The sequence below is a fragment of the Mixophyes fleayi genome, chromosome 4, assembly GCF_038048845.1.
Source record: "Mixophyes fleayi isolate aMixFle1 chromosome 4, aMixFle1.hap1, whole genome shotgun sequence".
NCBI classification, from domain to species: domain Eukaryota; kingdom Metazoa; phylum Chordata; class Amphibia; order Anura; family Limnodynastidae; genus Mixophyes; species Mixophyes fleayi.
Window position 1 is genome coordinate 30,669,331 of NC_134405.1, and position 12,416 is coordinate 30,681,746.

The 12,416-nt window shown below is 37.7% G+C and overlaps 1 protein-coding gene across 1 annotated transcript in view; it reads right to left on the reverse strand.

The window, feature by feature from the left end:
- LOC142150602 (mucin-3A-like) overlaps nt 1-12,416 on the reverse strand; it is a 164,275-nt gene that overhangs the window by 40,874 nt on the left and 110,985 nt on the right. The window lies entirely within an intron of this gene.

Here is a 12,416-nt window from a genome sequence, read left to right on the forward strand (position 1 = left end):
TATTGCAAACAAGGTGAATGGTAATTATACCATGCAGACCTATGTTTACCACAACCAACATACATTAACACTAACATGTTTCTCCGTTGGGAAGTCCCTTGCATTCTGCCTGGGGCACTCATAGATCAAATACAGAAGAAGACTCATATCATTGATCCCTATGTATCTATTATATATCTATTCAGATGAGCATGTGGCGAAATAGGCCGCAGACGTTATATTTACAAAAATGGTAATACCTCTATGTGTTTTATGATCTTTTTCCCAATTGTCATTACATAGGTGCTAATGGTATATCTGAAATTATTATATTTCTGATCCGTGTAAACAACATTCAATAGGCATCTGAACACAATTGGGAAAAATGTATCTGGGTAAATGAATTTTGCATTGCAATTAACACCAATATACTTTAACATCTTACAATTATATTTTACACCCCACAGTGACAAAACTAATTGTACTCATGTTAAATCATTTCATTTCTGCTGTGTTTGATGAAACTACAATTTGTGCATTATCTGTGGTACTTGATCTCTTTGAAACCTTCCAGCATGTTAAAATGAAAAATATGTATTGATAAGTACTGTTGAAATGAATAAGACATACCGGCATTTTTTAATCAATTCACCTAAGAACAACAATGGTATTTTTCATTGGAAATGGTAAATCACTGGAAGAGCTGCCAGTGATTCAGGTGTTTTATTTCTATTCTATTACAGCTGTACAAGATCACTCAAAAATACCCTGATAAGCTATTTTCAGGATGTGGGTCTGTTAATGCTACAACCATCCAATACACTAGATGAGAAAATTCAATATTATGCCCCACATTGCATTTCAGCTCTTCGTCAAGATTTTGGGAAATGCAGTTTTGGCTTTCCAATGACCATATCATGCCATCTACACCTAAACAATACCAAGCATTGAAGAAGGGGCATTGAAAGGAAAATGCTCAAATGTAACAATGCAGTTTGTTTAATGTTTCTTGAAAGCATCTACTTTTAGTTTAATATTAAATCACTTGCTTTTTACAGACTTTATTTTACAGTTTGTTAAAAGCTCTGTTAAACTTGCTTTACTTTCATGTGTTTCAATTTCGTTGGACTGAAAGAGATATGTTCCAGTATAAGGGTAACTATAATGCAAGATATAGCAGATTGAGCAGAGTTAGCTGGACAGAGTACTGAAACAGCTGGATGGTAGATGAGGCAGCTTCTTTGTATACTGAGCAGAATTCAGCAGCGAATTTTAATTTGTTTTCCAATTTTTCATGGTCTGTCTCAGAAAGAACTAAAACTGCAAGATTATTCATTAAAATAGGACAGACACTGGACACAGGAGAAGCAGTGTGGCTTAAGAGGATGTCTCAGGGATGCCCCACCACTTACAAGGCTCTCTCCCACTCCACTGTCCCTTATATCTCTAACCTCCTCTCCATTCACACTCCTGTCCGCTCTCTGCGCTCGGGCAATGATCGCTGCCTATCCTCCACTCTTATCACCTTTTCCCACTCCAGAATCCAAGACTTTTCCCATGCGGCCCCCTTCACTGGAATGACCTCCCTCGTTCCATCCGTCTCTCTCCTAATCTGTGCTCCTTTAAACGGGCACTCAAAACTCACCTCTTCCTCAAAGCCTACAAACAATTCACTTAAACCCCTCCTTCGCTCGTTCTCCCCTCTCTCCTCCCGGCCCCCCCTCTTCTCTCCCCCATGCCTCAACTGGCTCCCCTTGTGCCTGTTCTGCTTACCCTCCCTTGGGATGTAAGCTCGCATGAGCAGGGTCCTCTTCCCTCCTGTTTCCATACCTGATCTTCTGCTCCGTCTTTATTGCATTAGCCTGCCTGGAGTTTCTGAAGTATTGGTGTTTTTTGTTTATTGTACTGTACTGTTTCACCCTGTATAGTCTACTGTTTGTACGGTGTACGGCGCTGCGAAAATCTTGTGGCTCCTAACACATAAATGATAACAATTATAATAATATTAATAATAATAACACCACTGACGCAAAAGTGTGCTTGAAGAGAGTATCATCATCATCATTTATTTAAATAGCGCAAGCAAATTCCATAGCAGTTTGCAAATGAGCACAAACACAGTAAGAAAACAATACGGGGAAACACAGACAGGTAAGAAGGCCTTATCTGCAAGCTTACAATCTATTATCCATTCATTGCGGCATTCCAAAAGCTGCTCCAGATTTAAGGATGGACTATAAAGAGCATAAACACTCACCTGCTGCCAGTACCAGAATCCCGGCCAACACAGAGACTACCTGGGATCTCATCTTGAAACTCCCTATTCTATGTTATCCTACATTAATGATGATCGTATATGGTGTTCCTGTGATCTTCTCACATGAAGAAAGTTAAAGCTCAATATGAAAGGTAGATGAAAAATTATCTCCTTTTATCTACTATGGAGTATCTTTGGATTTGATTTGCATAAAGCAATATAATTTGAACAGGTCTATTGCATTGGTTATTTGCATATGATGTTGTTAAAAGATCTCAGAGTCACAGTCATTTACAAGGAAAACAAAAGGTGGAAAAGGTTGAAGGCTGCTTAACTAATAACTGTCATAGCAATAAATGATCAGTCAGTGATATGATATAAACTTCCTTATTATATTAATATTAACTAAGTCTGTAGATCAATATGTAACAGAAATATCTTATGTATGCACTATGTTCAATATTCTTGTTTTTTTTAAATAACTTATGGAAACATATTATTACAATTAGGGTTATTATTAAACCAGATTTTAAGATATATTCTGAATGAATGTCTATAGGTTTTGATGACCTATGAAATTATTTATTCCCCCCTTCTTTTAATCGTGATTTGATTATCACTTTATTTTATCAGTATTTTGCTTGGGAGAAGCACAGAAAATAATGACAAAAAAAAAGTTCAGTAAAAAGTGTAATAAGTCTTATATCTCAGCAGTCTTTTATAATACAGTTCATAAGTTCGTGTCACAGTACAGACAGATATGTAATCCTCCATGCTGAGAGTGATGGCAATTAGGAAAATGGGTGGTGCTGGCGCCAGGCGCGGGCTTGGAGAGGGATGGCCGGGGGGCACACAGGCGGCCGCATCATATGACAGGGGATGCGGCCGCGTCATGACGCGGCCGCATCCCCTGTCATGTGATGCGGCCGCCTGTGGGCTGACAAGGCCGCATCTGATGTCATCAGATGCGGCCGCGGGGGGAAAAACTATGCTTTTTGCATCCGGGGGGCGGCCGGCCGGCCTACCCCCCGGCCCTAATAGCGTCTGACCTGGGGCCAGTTCATAGATTTTCTGTCATGATTGCTATGATGGAGTCAGCCGAGGCTTCAGTTGCTTTCTTTTGATGAGTACAGCATTTTGTTGTTAGCATTTTCTTTATCAGATAGATTCCCAATTTTACTACAGTGAAACAGACAAGGATAATGACTAGTTACTCAAAAAAGAAGAAATGTCCACCCCAGGCGTAATGATCGCAGCAAATAGAGATGACAAAAATACTATTCAAAATGTCCTTATAATATCAAAATTTGAACAGTTCAATGTAAAAGGAGAGTTTTTAATCCTTCCATAACTAGCAGTCCTCCAATGTCAATGGATGATCACTTTTCCAAAGAAACACACAGTTTTTTCTTGATCCCTCAGCAACAAAGTTGTTTCATATTGCATAAGGGAAGAAAGGAAAATATGTAAATAAATATTATCATAAACCAATTAAAGAGCCCACTGGGTATTGCTAAACCTCACTCTTTTTAAGTGGATATTTGATATTTAAAAATTACCACCACGTGAGATTTATAATACAATCCTAATAGGAAAATGCTTACATGGTAATCTTTCAAATTGCAGCAATGTAGCTATCCTAAGAATTGAAAAACTTTAACACTTTATTAAAAAAAACATATCCAAACATAAAAGCTTCAAACAAATCCTTAATAGAGAAGCAAGTGTACAATTCTTAGGATTGCTACATTGCTGCAATTTGATTATATTTCATCAAATATTTTGATGATTTTATATGTGATATTCTGGGATGTTATGGCATTTTTTTTGAATATTTACAACAGAATGTATTATCAGAATGGACCAATTGCACTCAAATAGACGATATATATATATGGACTAGCATTACCAGGATCATGCACACCTTGAAAAATACTCCAGGGGGCGGTTCGAAACGCGCGTCGGTGAGAGACTGGTATTGAAACAGGGGACCCTGCCACAGCTGATTCAAGCTCTCAAGCGACCCAGATTGTGTCATCTACTACTCGCTGAGTTCTTCATGAGGCTCTGGTAGGTGTGCACTTGCTTCTCTATTAAGGATTTGTTGGAAGCTTTTATTTTTGGATATGTTTTTTTATAATAAAGTGTTAAAGTTTTTTTAAAAGGTATCACCCGAGATATTTTTCTCTTCATATGTTTTTTATATGCATCACATTTTGGATCGTATATCGGGAGTTTATCAAAACACTATCATAATTCTTAGGATAGCTACATTGCTGGAATTTGAAAGATTACCATGTAAGCATTTTCCTATTAGGATTGTATTATAAATCTCACGTGTTGGTAATTTTTAAATATCAAATATCCACTTAAAAAGAGTGAGGTTTAGCAATACCTAGTGGGCTCTTTAATTGGTTTATGATAATATTTATTTACATATTTTCCTTTTTTCCCTTACATAATATAAAACAACATTGTTACTAAGGGATCAAGAAAAAACTGTGTGTTTCTTTGGAAATGTGATTATCCATTGACATTGGAGGACTGCTAGTTATGGAAGGATTATAAACTCTCCTTTTACATTGAACTGTTCAGATTTTGATATTATAAGGACATTTTGAATTGTATTTTTGTCATCTCTATTTGCAGTGATCATTGCGCCTGTGGTGGACATTTCTTATTTTTTGAGTAAATATGTATCTTGAGTGAAGTTGCACTCTTATTGTTTCACTGTGGCTGCATAGAGTGGGAAGCGCTATTTAAAGGAAGAGTATAATATTTTAAAGTATTAAAACTAGTACATGAATCAGTGTTTGTAAGACACCTGAAAACCACCCTCCAATTCCCTTAAACCAGGTTGCTGGATTCAACCATGAGAACCAACTTTAAGTGTCAACATCATATTCAGAATAATTATATTTCTATCTAAATTCTTCTTTAAGTTCTTTTCTTTTACCTTTTTCAAAAATGTTCATATAGGTTTGGAAAAATTATCTGCTACATAGGAAGAACATGCAGGCCCTGCTATTTGACACATACCATCCTGGGCGGCTGTTAAATAATCCAATACCAATTGGAGCTGTGGCAATATTTTGGTGTAATACTGCAAAGTACTAGTCTGAATGTCCAAGACTTCTAAAATCTCATCAGTTACAGTATAAAATAATTTGACTAAGGCTTCTATATTATTGGCGTATGGGACTGATCCTCCAAATATGGATAAGGATAGACTTACGGATAGTCCCACTTTCATATATATCAAGTCATGTGCGTGTTGCTTCAGGAAAGGCTCTCTTATACATCATATTGGACGTACTGTGTTTTAACTATTTCCTTTTCCTTCCATGTTGTAGTATCTAACCTAGCTAAACTGAAAAATCCCTTACCGCCTATTGGCAAAAATGTATATGCTTGATGACCGCACACATAATAGTACCCTTCAGCTAGTTTTTGCTGTTCCCCTTGTACAATATCACTGACTGACCACAACAATCTTGAGACATACCTACTTGGGCACCATCCCACTATACTATTTGCTTCTGCCACTGTAACGTTTTTACACCATGTTCAAAGTAGTCTGGTTTATCATTGATCCCAATATGTTACACTTGTTTGATACTGGAAATTCATGAAGATTCATGTCTAGTATTACCTTTACCATGGAAACGTAACTTCTACTTGTTCAATGAGCCTTCCCAGATTATTATTTGTAGCATTTACCTACATACATTTATTATTGGGGACCAATATTTTCCACATCTCTATCATTCCTTGGTAAGTTATATTTCTTTTTGCCCTCCACAACATACAGTGATACCTTAGTATTATTATTATGCTACATCAAATGCATAATGAGAGTCTGTGTAAATATTAACTGTCTGTCATTCAGCATATATACAGGCTGCTGCCAGAGCTCGCAAATTGGCATCTTGCGCTGAGATACTGGCTGGTAATGTTTCCTATATTAAAATGTCAGTTTCTGTGGTCACTGAATAACCTGTGTGTGGTACTCCATCTACATAATAACGAGAACCATCTACCAAAAGCTGCAAATCAGCATTCTGAAGAGGGACATCAGCTTTGGGAGATCACATTCAGATTTAACTAATTCAAGGCAGTCATGAGGACAGCCAGAACAGAATTGCATGACAAATTGAAAGTACATCCTACTCTTCAGTTTCTCTGTGTTTCACAATATCCCATCCTCCTATTTCAGTTTTTCCCCTCTTTTGGATCCATGACAGCAATGTTGCTATGTTCAAAATTGTGTATCTTTGATGGTGATGTTGGAAGGTGTAAGTAACTCTACTTCATACTTTGTAAGCCTTGCATCTGACAGGTGTCTGATTTGGGCTTGATATAATCTGGGAGTGTTAGTACAGGAGCACGGATAATAGCTCTTAAAGTCTTAAGTCCTTTTTTTTTCTAAAACACAGTAGTCATTACTCAGTAGAGTCTATATGACTTAAATCTTTCTAGTGACTAATTATGTTTACTGTGGCTGTGGACTCAAAAAACCCAAAACATATTGCAACCTTCTACTCATTGAGAGTTGGATGAAATCAGTCTGGATTACCTGAAAGCATCTCTTGCTGTAGCTGGGACCAGGATTTGCCTGTAAAAAGGATAAACCAGAGCTAGTAGAATTTTGCAGTGAGTGTAAAGAATCTCGGAGCATACCAATAGGCCATAATCAATTGAGCCGTAGCAGTCTTGGATAAGTCTATTAAACCACAACTAAGCTGTACCAAAACAGGGTGCAAATTTTTTTGGGTGCAACAAGCTTACCATCATTACTGTGCCAGAAACCTGTGTGGCCTGGTTCTTATCCTACCTGCTTGCCAGTTGGAGACCTTCTGTGAAAAAAAAACCTTTTTGTATAGAGATTAATATTTATTCATTAGGGATTACAGTAACTGTCATTAATTCACATTTTGTTCTTCTATTTCTTTTTGTGCTGCTGACTTTAATACTTTGTCAGCTCTGTTATTAAACAATTCCCCAATCAATGTGTGTTATTGCATGTTCATTGTACTTTATAGTGTGTGACATGCTGTGCCGAATTAATATGTTTTCTCCCCTCCTTTACACCAGTATCATGTGACCAGTGAACATTTCCTGCACTCTATGTGTTCCATGCCATGAAAAAAATAATTCCTTATAGGGGCCGTTCCTAGTCTTGCAAGCAGGGAGTGTAATAGTGACATAATCTGGGTGTGTGTTTGTAGCCACTCCTATTTCATCATCACCTAGTATAGCCCCTTTGAAAGACTAGATTTTACTTCCTATTTCTAAACCATTTGTTTCACGAACAACCCCCCCTACACACTTCTCAATCTTTCGGTCATCTTGAAAGCAACACTCTGCGTCAAAAACTACATCACATTCAAGTGTTCACAAACATTTCCCCACATAATCCCTTCAAATTGTAAAATGTAGTAAAATTATACTCATACAAGTTTAGAAGGCAAGCATTTACATCTTTCTGCCTATACATATATAAAATGAAAAAGCATATAAGAAAAGTTATCCTTCTTGTAATTCACACACAAACAAAGAAAAACTCATTCCCTCACTTAAAGAGGAAGAAAATTAACTGATATCTTTCAGCCTACAGCTGTGGTACTACAAACCCCAGCATTAAACTAAATACTAATCAACTTTAATGTGTTGTTACCACTCCAGAGTCATTTTAATTACGTAATGTAAGGTTTTTTTTCTTTCACAGTGCAAGGGAGAAATCCTTACACAATCCCCCTTCCTTCATTCTATAACATAGAAACTTTCTTACACAAGGAAGGGGGTTACATTCCATTCTCCACATCTCGTTCTGTGCCATTTCCACACGATTGAAACTGTCTGCAATGTTTCCCATTTAATCACATTTTTTACACAGAATCTTTATGCAGATATGCAATGTCCTAGGAATTGCACTAGGAACTCTGGATTCAATGCAATTTGTCTTTGGAAACTTTTGCACCTTTTCTCTACTTTATCTAATTCTAATTTATATACCACTCTTTCTGCAGTTTAATGCACTGATCCATCTGTTTTATCTAGGTCTTCGCCTTGTATATATTTTAGGTGACACCTTCTCATATCTTTTAATTTATCTGGATCCATTTGTCCCTTAAAAAAGGAGAATCCTCCCGTTTTAAATAATTTGTCTATTCTCTTCAGATCCCGCTCGCCATATATGGCACGCAAGGCACTCTCAGCAGTTCTTATCTGAGAGATGGATATCTGTATTCCCATAGTAAATAACCTTTGACTATATCTAAATCCGGGGTCTAAGGAGTCTTCTGAAATTATACTGTGAGCTTACAATTTGACTTCTGTCCATATATCTGTTCACCTTCTCCCTATATCCTGTGGTACAAAATTCAAAATCAACTAGGAGCTCTGCTCTCTTGCTCTTGCTCCTATCCAATATGCCAGGAATATTGCAAATAGTATAAATAGGGCAACTAATAACACAGATCCTTCAGTACAATCTATTTCTACCCATTTAAAATCAGTCTGACATGCTGTAAATGACTAGAATTCATGAGGACAAACAAATAAGTAACAGTCCAAAATTCATCTTATTGTTCAGTTATTCACTCAATCACAGTCTAATAACAATAGTAAGCACATTAAAAAAAATATAATCACTAAAACTCAGGATTATCCAATAGATCCTGCAGTACTGACTGATTGCAGGATAAAGGAGCATAGAAAATGTACAGAGTAGACAAAGTTCTACTCATCGCGGTTTTGGATTCTGTCATCCAGTGACCAACGGATCTGCGTCAGGACCTCCGGATTTTATGGATATGTCGCTGGGGCCTCCAAAGATGGTAGTGATATTTCTTGAGTGATCAGTGATCACTTAAGGTGTATCAGTTTAATTCTGCCTGCCGGAGAGTTAAAAAACACATAGGTCTGTTGTTTGCTAGAACTTTGATGTAGTTAGACAAAGACATCAGTTTTGAAGTTCACATTATGTAGACATATCATAATCACGTAGGCGTATAATATATGGTGTGAAGATAACGGGTTTTTTGGCCCAATTCTAACCATTTCATGCTGGTTGGCCACCCAGGGTTGCCTTACTATGCCAGGGAAGCCTACCCAGTAACTTCTAAGGTTTGTATAGTCACTCAGGCAAATGCAGTTAGAAAGTATAACAATACATTTATTTTTACAAAAACAATCACAAGAATATTATATACACACAGTAAATAAATGCCAGGCGGGTTCATCACATTATCTGTCCCTTACACCACTATCTTAAGAAGTTACAGTCACCTGGCTGTCCGGTCTTGATGACCCATGGATCTGCCGATCTATTCCACTGATACAGAACGGCAACTGAAATACCAGCCATGCTGCAGCTTCCAGCCATCAATTCTCAGAATGACCATCACCTGCCTCCCTACAGTGGCTATTTATATCCACGGTCAAATTTCCACAGTCAATTCCCCTCCCTAGGCAAACCCCTTGCTCTCTCCCACTTAAACAGGGATTGAGAAAACTGTATGTTCGACTTTTACTGTGAGGATCTTGATTAAGAATGATTAGCAAATTCTTAATGCTATCTTAAATATGGGAACATTTCTCGATGGTGGGAGATATATTCACATCTAGAACTTCAATCTTCACAGTATTAATTTTGTATCCAGAGAGTGTGCTGTAAGTCTAGGTATCCTGAAGTAAGTTGGGAAGAGAGATCATAGGGTGTATGAGGGTGAGCAGGATTTTGTCAGCATAAAGCGCCACTTTATACTTCTTGGGTATAATTCATTGGGATGACAAAGATGTTTTTTCTGTAAGAGGTTCTTTGACAAAGGCAAAGATTAGAAGGCAGAATTGATAGCACTGGGGTGTAGCATTTTAACATTTTAAATTGTGATTTTGACAGAGATTGTAGCCAATGGGTTATGATAAATGACTATAACACCATTTAGAAAATTAAAGTTCATGTTAATTGTTTGCTATTTATTTCTTAGTTAATAAATGCTATAGTTATCTATTTTTTTTTCATAATGAACTGAGGTAATTCTGTAGCACATTATCAGATATGCATAAAAAGTGTCTGATACATAACACATAACCCTGTAATACACTGAGACATTCTAGTGAAAATTGCAGCATAAGCATAACTCTAACTACCACACAAAATTATGTATATAGGGTACTCAAAATTAGCAATATCAAGACAGTGGGCCAACATTACAATAGACTTATCTCGACACTTTATTTTCAGTTGGATGTATCTTACATAACATGCAACTCAAGATACCTACATAAAACCACAAGTTTGTAGATGTATTTTTCTGTCTTCATTTATATTTACAGTATTTTTAAATTAGACTCTGTATCAATAAAAGTGTTCTCAGTACAGATGACTGCTAGTAACCTTCCCTACTTCAACTAGACTACACAAAATACACTCTTGTACATATTTGAATAATTTGATTAATTTACATTGGAACAGCTAGCTGCACATTTTAATTTCTTCAATACATTAGATTTTTTAGGCCACATTTACCCCACTGCAGCCCAACACGTTTTTTTAAAATCAGACCTACAATATTTGAGGTCATAAGTATATATCACACCCTAAACTTTACAGCCCTAATCTCATATTACACTGATGATCAAAGACCATGGGGTAAATGTATCATGGTCCGATTTTGCAAAATCAGCGATTTTCTCGGGAGAGTTGAAACTCGCAGATGTATGAAGCAGAGATTTCATGCAAAATCGCCAGAGTTGTGCTTCTGTCAAAATCGCTATTGCCAAAATCGACAGAGATCTATCTCCCGACTCTTTGCCACTGCAGCTATACAAGTCTCAAATGTATGAAGCTGCGAGTAAGCAAACTCAGGAGAGTTTGCTTTCAAACACGCCAAATACAACACGCTGCTTGCTAGCAGCATGTTGTATAAACACATCACTGTTACACTGCCTGTCAGTGTAAAAATGGTAAAGAATGGAATCAAGTATAAAAAATTGTGGTGGCTCCTGTCATTTTTTTTTTCTTCAACCAAGAACAAAGTTACGTGGGATGTACAAATATGGGGGGGCCCTGGCCGAAGAACTGAAGACTTCTATTAACAATGGGCCTGGGCAAAGAAATGAAGCCAGGACTTTGGAAGTATAAATAACTTGGGGACTGGGGCAAGCCAAACTTTTGTATCTACAAATTGTTTTTGGACTTTGTCAAGCCTGGACATTTGGAAGTATAAATAACTTGGGGACTGGGGCAAGCCGGACTGTTGGATCTACAAATTTATTTGGCACATTTGTGACAGCCATTTTTGGATTGAAAGCTGCAAACAAAAGAAAGAAGACTTCATTGGTGAGTTTCAAGGAATTTATTATTTTTAATAAAAATATATGGTGTACATGAGGGTGCTTACTGTGTTTATTGTGGGTTTTAAATTTTTATTAAATGTTAGTGGTTTTTACAACAGTGTGGTGTTTTTTTAAACATTTCTTTTGTAGAACTACAGGTCCCAGCCCGCCATGGATGTCAGGGCATGTTGGCACTTGTGGTTCTCCAAGTGCCAACATGCCCTGGCTGCCGTGGGTATGCTGGTGCTTGTAGTTATACAAGCAGCAGCATGGCCACAAGATTTTGGGCAACCTGGCTGGCTGGGACTTGTAGATCCACAAAATAAAATGGCGTCAGTTTGTTTTTTTCAATATTTATCGCTGTTATTACCCTACTACCCACAGCCCAGGGGTAGTAGGAAGAGCCCTAGTGCTATCAGCACTGGGCTGGGTGTCTCTAGAGGGGGCCCGCTGGTTTTTTTTGGTGGACCCCACTCCCTAGGGAATCCAGCCCAGCACTGAACAGCCTGGGGTTGGTTAGTCATTATGGCAGGGGGACCCCTGCTGCATGTCCCACTGCTATTTTGCCTCCAACCCCGGCTGGTTTACCTAGTGCTGGTTAAGTGAAAATCGGGGGGACCCTACGCAAAAATTTTCCCCGATTTTCAAGAAACCAGCAGTAGTCAGGCAGCACTAGGATTAAGCATGAATGGAGGGGGGACCCCACGCTGTTTTTTTTTTTTTTTACTTTAATCTATTCTTTACACGGGAGTGTTTGAACTCGCTGCAAATCGCCGGAGATGAACAGCGATTTTGAAGTTCAGGGTAAAAATTGCACCTTGATACATTTGATGAGTTT